The sequence below is a fragment of the Mus caroli genome, chromosome 9 (genome assembly GCF_900094665.2).
Source record: "Mus caroli chromosome 9, CAROLI_EIJ_v1.1, whole genome shotgun sequence".
NCBI lineage: Eukaryota > Metazoa > Chordata > Mammalia > Rodentia > Muridae > Mus > Mus caroli.
The window spans coordinates 88,007,919-88,019,863 of record NC_034578.1 but is presented as its reverse complement, the minus strand read 5'-3'; the positions used below and the strand labels follow the sequence as shown (position 1 = coordinate 88,019,863).

General features: G+C 36.9%; 1 long non-coding RNA gene across 5 annotated transcripts in view; it reads left to right on the top strand.

Moving 5' to 3' along the window:
* The window catches only part of LOC115031921, a 32,948-nt gene extending 22,802 nt beyond the window's left edge, over positions 1-10,146 (top strand). For 4 of the 5 annotated variants that reach the window (XR_003837562.1, XR_003837560.1, XR_003837558.1 and 1 more), the window contains 2 exons: positions 3,269-3,320; positions 9,734-10,146. This is a non-coding gene — a long non-coding RNA (uncharacterized LOC115031921). The remainder of the gene's footprint in view (positions 1-3,268; positions 3,321-9,733) is intronic. The other variant, XR_003837561.1, reaches the window with a different exon arrangement.
* Positions 10,147-11,945: the final 1,799 nt, after the last annotated feature.

The window sequence follows — 11,945 nt, the reverse complement described above, 5'->3', positions numbered from 1 at the left end:
AATTTTAAGTATGGGGCTTTTAATAAACAGTTCATATTCTGATGGTACTCAGAGACAAACTCAATGCACATGAATTTTGTGATATGTCATCTTGACCCATAGGCTCTGAAGGAGTAGTCACAAAATATCAATTCAGACATAATTAGTCCTTTATATCCACCAATACTAATTCTTGTTCAGAGGCTGAAACACATAGGACAGTACTGTAGAGAAACTGCATGTGCAAAGCTCTACGTTGCAACATGTGTGATAAGCAAGTACATAATAACTTCTGATGATGGTGAACTTCTACAACCATGCCCTGCTCAATCTTGTTTCTGCTCAGAGTACTTCTTTAGGGTGGAATAAGAGAGGCAGAGGGATGTAGATGAATGAGGATATTGTTAAGAAATATGACCATGGAACTGTAGTGGGCTTGGTGTATGAAGCTAATATATTTTTATTTAAGAAATGATTTACCAATCCTTCCTTCTGTTCTGTGAAGAATGTTATAAAAAAGAGGAAACAATATTTTTATTCTCTATAATTTTTCCTTTTCAAAATTCTTTTTTCTCATACAAATTTTGAGCTATGTAAGTGTAATCAAAAACCTTCTGAAAAGCATATTTAACATACTTTTTAAACAGATGAAATTAAGATATTTGTTTTTGATGTAATATCATGTAGTTCCAACTACTATAGCTTTGTAATATAACCTGAGCTCAGGCATGGTGATTTATTTATCTCTCTCACTGTTTTATCATTTAGAATGGTTTGGGCTTGCCTGGATTTGTGATTCTATATGAAATTTGAGATGATTTTCCCCCAATTTTTGTGAATTTCATTAGAATTTTGATTGGGATTGCAATTGATTTTAGATTGCCTTTGGTAGAATAGCCATTTTTTGGAATTTTAGTCCTACCAATTCATGACAGATGGAGAACTTTTCATCTTCTAATAATGTGTATATAAGGGAATGGGGTTATATGAATCAATCTATAAATCAAGGGTAGGTAAATAGGAGACCAGTGGTGGGATTGGAGGCCTTTGTAGATCAAAATGTACCATGACTGCATCGGAGAGAGGGATACGGAAGTGGAGAGGGAAGAGAGGAACATGACAAACCACCCTAAAATCACAGAAGGCCTGCATTAACAAGTCACAGATGCCTCTAAGATACAGGCTAACAAATGCATCTAAGGTATGAGTAAATAGATTTGTCTTCTAAAAGCTAGGGTGAATTAGCATAGTAAACGTGATCACTGGAGAAAGTAAGGGAATCTGAAATTTTTTGATCATTTTGAGAGTCTTGCTTATTTTTAGAAGCTGTCCCATTAAATTCTCCCAACTTTATTTTTATATTGTTTATTTTCCTTTAAAATTTTTTTGTTTTGTTTTTTTGAGACAGGGTTTCTCTGTGTAGCCCTGGCTGTCCTGGAACTCACTCTGTACACCAGGCTGGCCTCAAACTCAGAAATCCACCTGCCTCTGCCTCCCAAGTGCTGGGATTAAAGGCTTGTGCCACCACGTCCTGCCATTTTTAAATTTTTTAATGAAAAAAAAATCTTTACAATATTCTGATCACACTTTCCCCTTCCCCAACTCCTCCCTGATCCTTCTCACCCACCCAACTCTGTGCTCTTTCTCTTAAACACACACACACACCCCTACAAAGATACAAAACTTAAAATCAATATATAAGCAAAAGACCAATAAGACAAAAATATATGTCCAAATAAGGACAGTAAAGCAAAAAGCTCTACAAACACAAACAATGACAACGACCATGACCACGACAACAACAACAACAACAGCAGCAGCAGCAAATTCTGAGTTTGTTTTGTGTTGGCCAACTATTCATGGGCATGGGGACCTGAAGTGTGGCTAATATGCCCTGTGAGACTAGAACAAAGAAACTAATTTTTCCTTTGCCAGTGAGTACCAATTGAAGATAGCTACTTGATTAGGGGTAGGGTCAATATCTACTACCCTCTCAGTGCTGAGAACTCACCTGTCTTAAACCTGTATAGGCCCCATGCATGCATCACATTCTCTGTGAATTCATATGTGCAGCAGTTCTGCTATGTTAGGAAGGCACTGGTTCATTTGAACCATCCATCTCCTCTGGCTCTTATAACTGTTTCACCTCCTATTTCTTATTGATTCCTGACGCTGGGGGCATGCTCTTGATGAATCCACACAGTTTAGTACTGACTACTCCAAAGTCTCTCACATTCTACACATTGTCCAGTTGTGCATCTCTGTGTTAGTTCCCATCTACTACTAAAGGAAGATTCTCTGATGATGGATAGAGAGACTCTCACCTATGAGTACAGCAGAAAAGCAGACAGGATGCCAAGATATAAAATATTTAAGAAATCATAATAAATATCAGGAGATGCTGTCAGTAAAACAGGTTTATTCTGTCTTTCTGTCAAACACTTTGCCACTACCTATGTCTATGAATGTACATAAAATTTTCATTTGTATACTATTTCAGACTATTTCCTATATACAATTTTAGACTGAAAACCCAGCGTAATTTTTTTCCTACTCGTTTTCACTCAGTGATATGGACCCCTTGGTTCAAAATTATACAACTATAAAATTTTTTAAAGAAACCCATGCAATCACCAAATAAAGTCTAATCATCTATGAGCTAAATCTTTTTGCTCAATCAATTTACCAATATTTCTGTCCCATCATCAGCAATTTACCAGAATAATGTAAGAGTATTACCCAGATGTGAGTGCTGCATGTTACAACCACAACCACTTTGGAAAGACCTAGCCACTGGGTCAACAATATCACAAATGTTATAAGGGTTACCAACCACTTTCTGTTGAATTTAATGTCTCCTATGCAAGATGGATCTCCTGCCTGGTATTGTTATCTAGGACAAAAATCATGGTTGGTCTTCCCTAGTGTTTACCAGGATTTATATATTCAACAGGGTAGCCATTAGTCACATGTACCTCCTGAGAACTTCAAGTTTACACAGTGCAACATGTTGAAATTATATTTGTAAAATTGTCAGATTTTGCTGTTTGAGAATTTCATAGATGAATACAACACCTTTTGTTCAGACTCATGACCAAATGACTACTTTTCAATGTCACTCCTATCCACACCACACTGTTTTCCTAACATCATGTGCTTTTTATTTTTAAATNTGCTGAGGCCACTTAGTGCTAATATTATGCGGATAGGGTAGGCTTACCATCTGATGTATGAACAACTTACCAGGGGCCACATCTCTTAAGGAAACTGACTCTTCTTTCTTCAACAGTCATTAATGGACAATATTTCCTGAGCTAGAAGTGAAACATTTGGAAACCCAAGTAAGTGCTGGAATTAGAGTTATCTCATTATCATGGAGGTCTTGTGCATATAAATCACAGTTGCTGTGAGTTCATGTGTACAGTTCCTGAAATGTCTTAAAAACAATGTTGCTCTGTAGTCCTCCACTACTACACTTCAACCATTTCTGTCCCCTCTTTGGCAATGAGTTCCAGCTGGTGGAACTGTTTGGGAAGGATCAGGAGGTTGGCCTTGTGGAAGCTGGAGAGATTCTGTTCACATGTTCTGCATGGCTGTTTAACACTCTTTTTTCTCAAAAAGCACTGTGCTTCTTGCCTTATCCTTACCCCCCATTGATGACTTTGCATCTTACTTCACTGAGTAATAAAAATGCTGAGATAAATGACACATTTTCAGTATCATATTCACCTACCTGACATAGAAGACATTTGCATATGGCTTGTCTTTCTGCCTCTCCCTCTTTCCTAGTTCTGAGTCCCTCCTTTCTGGGTGGAGTAGCCATCTCACTGGCTCATTCACACTCAAAAACATTTGACCAACATATTTTACTTTTTTCCAAATGCCACAGCTAACAGGGTCTAGCTTGTTAGTGCACACCTTGAAATTATTTCTTTTGTAAACATTGACTTTTCTCGATACATTCCATTTTCAGCCATGTTTGTGATATTCTGTGTACTAAATCACTTCTGGTTTTCTTCTTAACATGTTCTCTTGAATACTCATTCAAACCTTTATCGATACTGTGTCATAAAACCTGCGTTTTATAAGGTTAGTGATAATATTCCTACTATACACTCTAGTGACACATAATGACTCTCCTCTTATCTTACTGACAATACTTCCTACTGTGTCACACACCTTCCTTGATAGGCTTTTAGCACATCACAGTTGTAGATTTCTGCTGATAAGAACTCTTCTTTCCATTTTAGACTGTTTCTGATTTTAAATCCGAGTCACTTTCTCTATCCATTCACTTTCTGGATGACCCTCCTATGTTTCACCTCTTTAAACATACTACATATGTTTACTGCCCCAAAACCACATCTCAAATTTAACTGTTCCTTTTACATTCTCTTTATGCTGTTTCACCAGGTTTAAAACTAACTTCACAATTTTCATCTACCATGGCAACACATTCTTGTTGGGTGAAATCAGAAATCCATTTTTAGCAATTTTTCTTATATATGAATCACACATGAATCCATTTTTTATCAGCCAACAGTATAGGTACTGTTACCTATACTAGACAGCAAAAAACCCTCATGCTTTGATTATTATACTAATCTCACATATATATGAGGATAGATATGTCCATGTTCAGTCTCAGAATTTGTGGTTTTCCAGTGCACTGTTAACTGTTTTGCCTTGTAGGTGGAAGTAGTTACTTCTAGATAAACATTTCTTTCTATTAAATACTCTTCTTTCTGGAAAAGTGTGAAAAGGAGTCTTAGGCATTTCCCCATTTCCCCCCACAACTTCTGAAACTGATGTATTGACTAGGACCTAGATATCGATAGTTGATGTCCCAAATCTGGCTATCATGTTTAATTATTTTAAAATAATAGCATTAAAGGTATAGAAAGAGACCTTTGAAATCACATGTCAAGGATAAAAAGATGGTGCAGCAGTTAAGACTACTGACTGCTCTTCCAGAGGACCTAAGATCAATTCCTAACACCCATATAATCCAATGCTCTCTTCTGATCTCTGCTAGAAGCAGACATAGATGTGGCACACAGACATTCATGCAGGCAAAACACCCATACACCTAAAATAAACACATCAACGAATAAACAAAATGAAATTATGTGTTATAGGTATTGCAGATGCATACAGGTTGGGTCAACTTACATTTTTTTCTATTTGTGTGAAAATGATAGGAAATTAATTTTTTTAAAGACAAAATTCAGTACCCTCTCCATGGGGTGGTGATACAGTGTTTTACACTTTAACATAAAGATGACCTAGGGCATCTTTCAACAGCTCCTTGCCAGCCATGGATACTCTGAAATATGCCATGTTGTTATTTTTTGGTAGCCTAGAAAATGTATTTTGATGTAAGGTATTTTCATCATCATTCAAGGATCTTCTGTGCAGTAATTTAGGCAGTTATTTGGAAATAGTATTATTTTTACAGTGACTATCAGAAGCTAAGTCCTTGAAAAGGAAGCCAAGTAGCAAGTAAGCAAATAAAATTATATGGCTACATATATTCAAATAGCTAAGGAAATAGCTATAGACTCATGGCTATAGACTTCTCAGTATTATCTACATATGTTTTCAATTTGTCAATTTACTTTGCCTACCAAATTTCACCAAACAATATGAGGACATCAAAAATACTCATTTTATTTACATTAAGCCCCATCATAAAAGATTTTAATTTTAATTTTTATTCACACTTTTCATCCATGAAAGATTTTAAGCCAATTAAAAAAAGCATATTATAGACAATCTAATATACTCTGGCTAGTTAATCAGAAGCAGAGGGTTCAGTCTGTGAATTCACGCTGCTATAGATTGAGATATTCCACCCACTTTTTTTTCTGAAAGAGCAAAAGGAGGTTTCATTAAATTTCAAAGGCCTGTCTTGTGTCCAGCCATCAATGTGCTATTATTACATTTAATGTCTCATTCCTCACAAGGGATTTTTTTTCTCTTTTTAAATCCCTTGTCACTTTCCAAATCATCATTTTCAGAATCTACCAATCAAAGGAAATTGTGATTCTTTGAGCCTCTCAGCTGTACTCTTTGTAACCATGGAAACCAGCCAAACTGTTGCCAAGGTTACCTTCCTGAAGCTATCATTGCATTCTCATTACCACTTTTTTCAAAGATTAATAAACCTATTGATGCTTTAAAATAAATAATGTTCTATTTTGTATAATTTATAGACTATAAGATGATTTCTTTATTTTCTTCCATTTAAAATTAAATATAATGGTGTGCGCAGCTCAAAGTGAAGAAACAGGCACTTGTGGGGTGACATTTTGGGCAATTGATTGTCTGACAAGAGAATTAATTAGACCTTAGTGCTGAGAATGGGTTCTCTTTAGTGAACAATTTAGAGCTTAAGGTTATTTGTTCTTTATTTTCCTTTCCTTCAAATGACTTCATTTTGCAGTGTTACATGTCATCATACTATAAATCTTTTATTGGTTTTCAATTTTTAAATTAATGTATGGTTAGGACACAGAGCATTTCCTTTAGATAAACAATAAAGCATGCATTTATACAAACCATAAAGTCATAAAAGTAATTGTATATTTTTATATATTTTAAAACGTAGGCACATAAAGTATGATATCATGAAATATATTACATGGATAATCTAATGCTATTGAGCTAATATATACTATTTAAACAAATAGATGAAGAATCAAATTGGAGCCAAATTGTAATTATTTTCAGGTACTTAAAATATTTACATATAAAAATTTTATAATATCTTTGATCTCCTACTCAGGTATATAGTTTCAAAATATCTTTAAATGTACCTGTTATCTGCCCAAGGGATACAGACAATGACCCAGTGTTGGGGATGGGATATGACTTAGTTTATAGTGTTTCTATGGTTAGACAATGATGTTATGAGCAGTTGGAACAAACTTCAAATCACTGTTTCTGTTCTTTTGCATTTGGGAGTGATGTTTTTCACAGAAGAGAGGGCATAGGGTTGTTTCTCTCTCCTAATTGAAGATGAACGAAATAAATTGATGATCTTTTTTTTGTGGGGATTTTCTTCTCCATAAATTCCTCCCTTCAGATGGACCAACTGCTCCCTTTATCCTAGGAAGGAGGCATAGAACAGTGAAACAGAGGCCTTGAATATGAAATATAAGCCCTGTAAAGAAAATTTGGTGCCACCCCTAGGGGGTATACTGAGAGCTGCTTACAGGACTCAGGGAAAATTAGGGTTGCTTATTACAAAGTGGTTGCTTATAAACAGGGGAGTTCTGAAGCTAGGAAGATTAACTCTCACCCCAGAAGTCAGCATCTTAGCAAATAGAATGTCAGTTACCATATGATGCAGAAGAGGTGATTGGCTTCTTGGAGAGGGTGAAGGGAGCAAGGGTTACTACAGACAGAATACACATCTACTGTGTCCCACTGTCCTCTATTTCCTGACTCCTAGTACCTGTAAATTGATGGGAGAAGTCCCAGAACATGAAGGAAGGGAGTTACTTTGTCTAGTTGGGAAGGGATAGATAGGTTTTAGGGACAGAGAAAACATTTTTCTTTTCTTTTTTTTCTTTTTCATTTTATGTGTATGATCTTGTGTGCATGAGGGCATGTGTGACATGCCTGTGTGTGTGTGCAACTAGGTATGATGCATGTGTGTGCATGCACTTTTATATGTGTAAATGTAGGTAAGAGCATGTGAGCACAAGCCATAGATCAGAGGATAGCTTCAAGGACTTCAATGTTGGTCTCTTCACTTTCCACCTTTCTTGAGACAGTCTCATGTCCTGGATTGTCTGCAGAATGCTTAACAAAAGTAGTCTTGTGGCAAGTCTAAGGCTTTTAAATAAAGACTATTTTTCCCCAGTGAAACAAGTCAGGAAGTAGCTGTCAGGTGTTGTGATTGGAGAAGACACAGGAAGGAAGAACATTTATAGGCCTGACTATTTTTTTTCTTGTTTTTTTTTTTTTTTTTAAATTGGATATTTTGTTTATTTATATTTCAAATGTTATCCCCTTTCCTGGTTTCCCTTCCAGAACCCTCCTCTCCCATCCCTCCTCCCCCTGCTTCTATGAGGGTGCTGGCCCACCTACCCACCCACTCCCACCTCATTGCCCTGGTATTCCCCTACACTGGAGCATAGAGCCTTCACAGGACCGAGGTCCTCTCCTCCCATTGATGCCAGACAAGGCCATCCTCTGCTACATATGCAGCTGGAGCCATCGGTCCTGCCATGTGTCCTCTCTGGTTGGTGGTTTAGCCCCTGGGAGCTCTGGGGGGTCTGGTTGTTTGATGTTATTGTTCTTCCTATGGAGTCAGTCCCGAATATTTTGCATCAGTTTTTGCTGTATTAAGGGATTGGCGATCCAGTTATTTTGATTTAGTGAATAATAGCAAAATACGGTATTTTTCTCTATTTTATGAATAATATGTATTATTTCCAATGAAATTTGGTAGCAGCCATGTCTGTTGGAGACTATTCAATAGAAAGTGGGCCATAAATTAACACAAGTTAGGAGAGATAAGAAATATGGAGAGTCAGCGAACATACTTCCAAATGTGTCCTGTCAAGTCTCCTGCCTCAAGAAAAATCTGTGAGCTCTGTGCACCCCCAACAGAGCAAGAACAAAGGTTCAAGTGGGGCTCAGCAGCTGAGGCTGGGGACTCTGTGTTTTTCAGATATACATGATTTCATTGGCTTTAAGTAATTCCTAAAACAAGAGTCCTGAAAGACAAAGGCACATGATCCATTTCTCAGGATTCTCTCAGGATTTCTCCTAATTTGTCAGTGGCACAGAGCTTTCTGACTTTAGAGCTACATAGACACGGCAAAGCAATGAGCTTGTTCCTCAAAGAAGACCTAGAGTCGTTTATTAACTTGTTCACAGCCAGAAAATTAAACAAATAGGTGATGGGACACAAGCTGTTCTTTAAGAGAGCGAAAGGGAGAAAGAGTAGCTGATGGTCTCCAAAGCCAGAGACCGTTTTCGTGATATTTCTTCAGGCTTGCCATTTCTGTCTTCTGAACACCCTTGTTGGGCTCCTCTCTTCTGCTCATCCAGAGAACAGCATCGAGGAACTTAGAAGCCATCATAATCTCTCCACATACAATATGTATACTGCATTTTGAAGCAGAAGCTGCGTTTATAAGCATTCGATATTTCTACCAGACCCTGACAGTGAGAAACCTGATTATTCATTTACAGAAAAAGCCTGGGCCGCTCTGCCACCCAAACACTAAAAGAGCAAGGGCAGTATATGACAAAACAGCTTCAGCTTTTGAGCATAACTAAAGTGTGTGCTTATGAACGCAGGTCCCAAGGGATCCCAAAGGATCCCACACCCTTCCTCAAGTCTGTTGGTTTAAGGAGAAAAACAAACAAACAAACAAGCAAATAAACAAACAAACACTAGAGACCTCTCAGTTTTAAAAATTATACAGAGCAAACACATGGATTTTTATCCATTTTTTTCCTTTGTGGCTTTAATGCAGTTATGGTTGCAAGAAGTAGCAGCCAAGAACACACAGAAGGAAACCAATTACTTAGGAAGAAACAAAATAATAGCAAGGGCTAAAAAGGGTGGAAACGGGAGAAGAGTTTGGCACCAAGTATTGCTAGGTAAGAAAATTTGGAATGGGAGTTTATATATGATCCGTGTTTCATTATTTTCCTTCTTTTTTTTTTTTATATATCCAAGAAGGATTTTTCAAAAGAGCTCACTAGCCCTCCTGATACACTTGCTTTTCAGGATGGAAGTTTAAGTAAAAATCAACAAAGGTGGCAGCTGCTGTGGGATCGAAAGGGGGCCCTTCGATTCATCTCTTCACCTTCAAGCTTCTTTAATGGAGAATTTGATGAATTTAGCCGGGAGGAGAGTCTACAAAGAACATGAGGTAATCTATTGTAATGTTTAATTGACTTTCCCTTCTGGAGAGGAAGTTCTTAAATCTACAGAAACGCTTTGTGCAGGAATTTTAGTATCACTTGAAAAAAAAAAAAAACCAAAAACGGGAAGCCTGGTCCCTCGCCTTTGTGTCCCTTTCCCAGCCCCTTTGTCTCTTTCATTTCAAAAGCAGCATCCTAAAATATATGTCAATATTTGCCTTTCCGGCCTCCCACCCCCACCTGCCACCCATTCACTCTGTAGAGAAGTGACCTCAGGCTTCCACTCAGTGATTCAGAGGCCTTGCCTTCTCACTTGGCTGTTTCCAAGGTAACAGAATCCTCTGCTTGCCAAAACCTAATGTGCTTTGAAATCCTGATTCATGGGTCCTCTTCCCACCCTTGACTGTTGACAAGTCCTTTGTTTTAAAACAGTTTCTTTCTTTGGCATATTTGACATTGTTTCCTTCTGGTTTTCCTTCCCTGACTTCTAATTGTGATGTTACTTGTGTTCGACATTGATGTCCTTTTTAATTCTGTCAATAAATATTCTCTCCCCTAAGAGTCTAATCTACATGCTGCTTTAATTTTGATCCACTTCCAAGTCATAATATGAATTCCTAACCCCTCGTTTTGAGATTTGTATAAAAATGCTTATTAAAATGAATAAATAATTATCCACATCAATCATTAATAGTTTATAAATTTCACGCATACAAAACACCTCCTCAGTGTACATTAGCATCTTCAACAGTAACAACAAATTCATGATAAATTGTATTTTCAAGTAATATTAATCTCTGTTCTTTTCCTGTCTAAGGGTCAGTTGTAAATCTGGTCAGAGATCTTAGACTCTAATACAAAACATTCACTGGCTTCTAGCAACTCCTATAGGAGGGATTTCTCATAGAGATCCCTCTTTGTATGGTTTGTAATGTGTGGTGTTTGTATGTGTATATGAGTGTGTGATGTGTATGTGTGTGTATGGTATGTGTTGTCTATGTGGTGTGTGTGTGCATGCATATTTTGCAGTGTATGTAGGTGGTATGGGGTGTGTGTGTGTATGTATGTTCTGTAGTATGTGTCTGTGGTATGGTGTGTGTGTATGCAAATGTGGTAGATATGTGTGTGGTATGTGAATGGTGTATGTGTATACATGAGTGTGATGTGTGGTATGTTTATGTGTGTATATGAATATGTGATGTGTTTGTGTATCTGTGTGTGTGTCTGTGAGTATTGTGTGTAGTATGGGATGTTTATGTCCTGTGTGTGGTATATGGTGTCTGTGAGTGTGTGCATGTATGTCTGTGTGTGTGGTGTGATGTGTGGCATGGGATGTGTGTGTACTGTGTATGTGGTGGATGGTGGATGTGGGTGGGTGTTGTGGTGTGTATATATGTGTGTATGTATGTGAATGTGGTTTGGGTTATATGTGTATTATGTGTGTGGTATATGGGGTATGTATGGTATGTGTAATATGCTTATATGTATATATATATATATATTTACACAAATATCCATATATAAGCATATATATATATATATATATATATATATATATATAGTGTATGGTTTGTGTGTGATATATGGTATGTTTGTTGGGGGAGGACAGTGTGGAATACTATGTGTGTGTGTGTGGTATACACCATTCTGTTCAGAATATAAAGAAGTAATATAGAGTTTATCGAAGGTAAGAAATTCTTACCATGTATAATTTACTAGTCTAATATAATAAATAATTTATTTGATACTATTGCCCTATGTAGGTATACCAGGTAAGTTACTGATTATATTGAATATAATTTTCATTTGTGCCAAGATACAGGTATGTGTCTATGGTGTTTTATACAAATTAAATTTAAAACAGAAGGGTGTATCAGGCTTTCAGAAAGGTCTGTCTCATAAAAATGTTGAGAACTCTAGGGTTAATGTTATTATTCTACAATATGTTTTACAATATGAATTAAAAAGAAAAACATTGACATACAAGCAAAAGGAAAATAGTTGGTTCCGAAATTCAGTGCAATGAATTGCAATGAGATGCAAGTTTTCTCACACTGACCCTGAAGGATACTTCT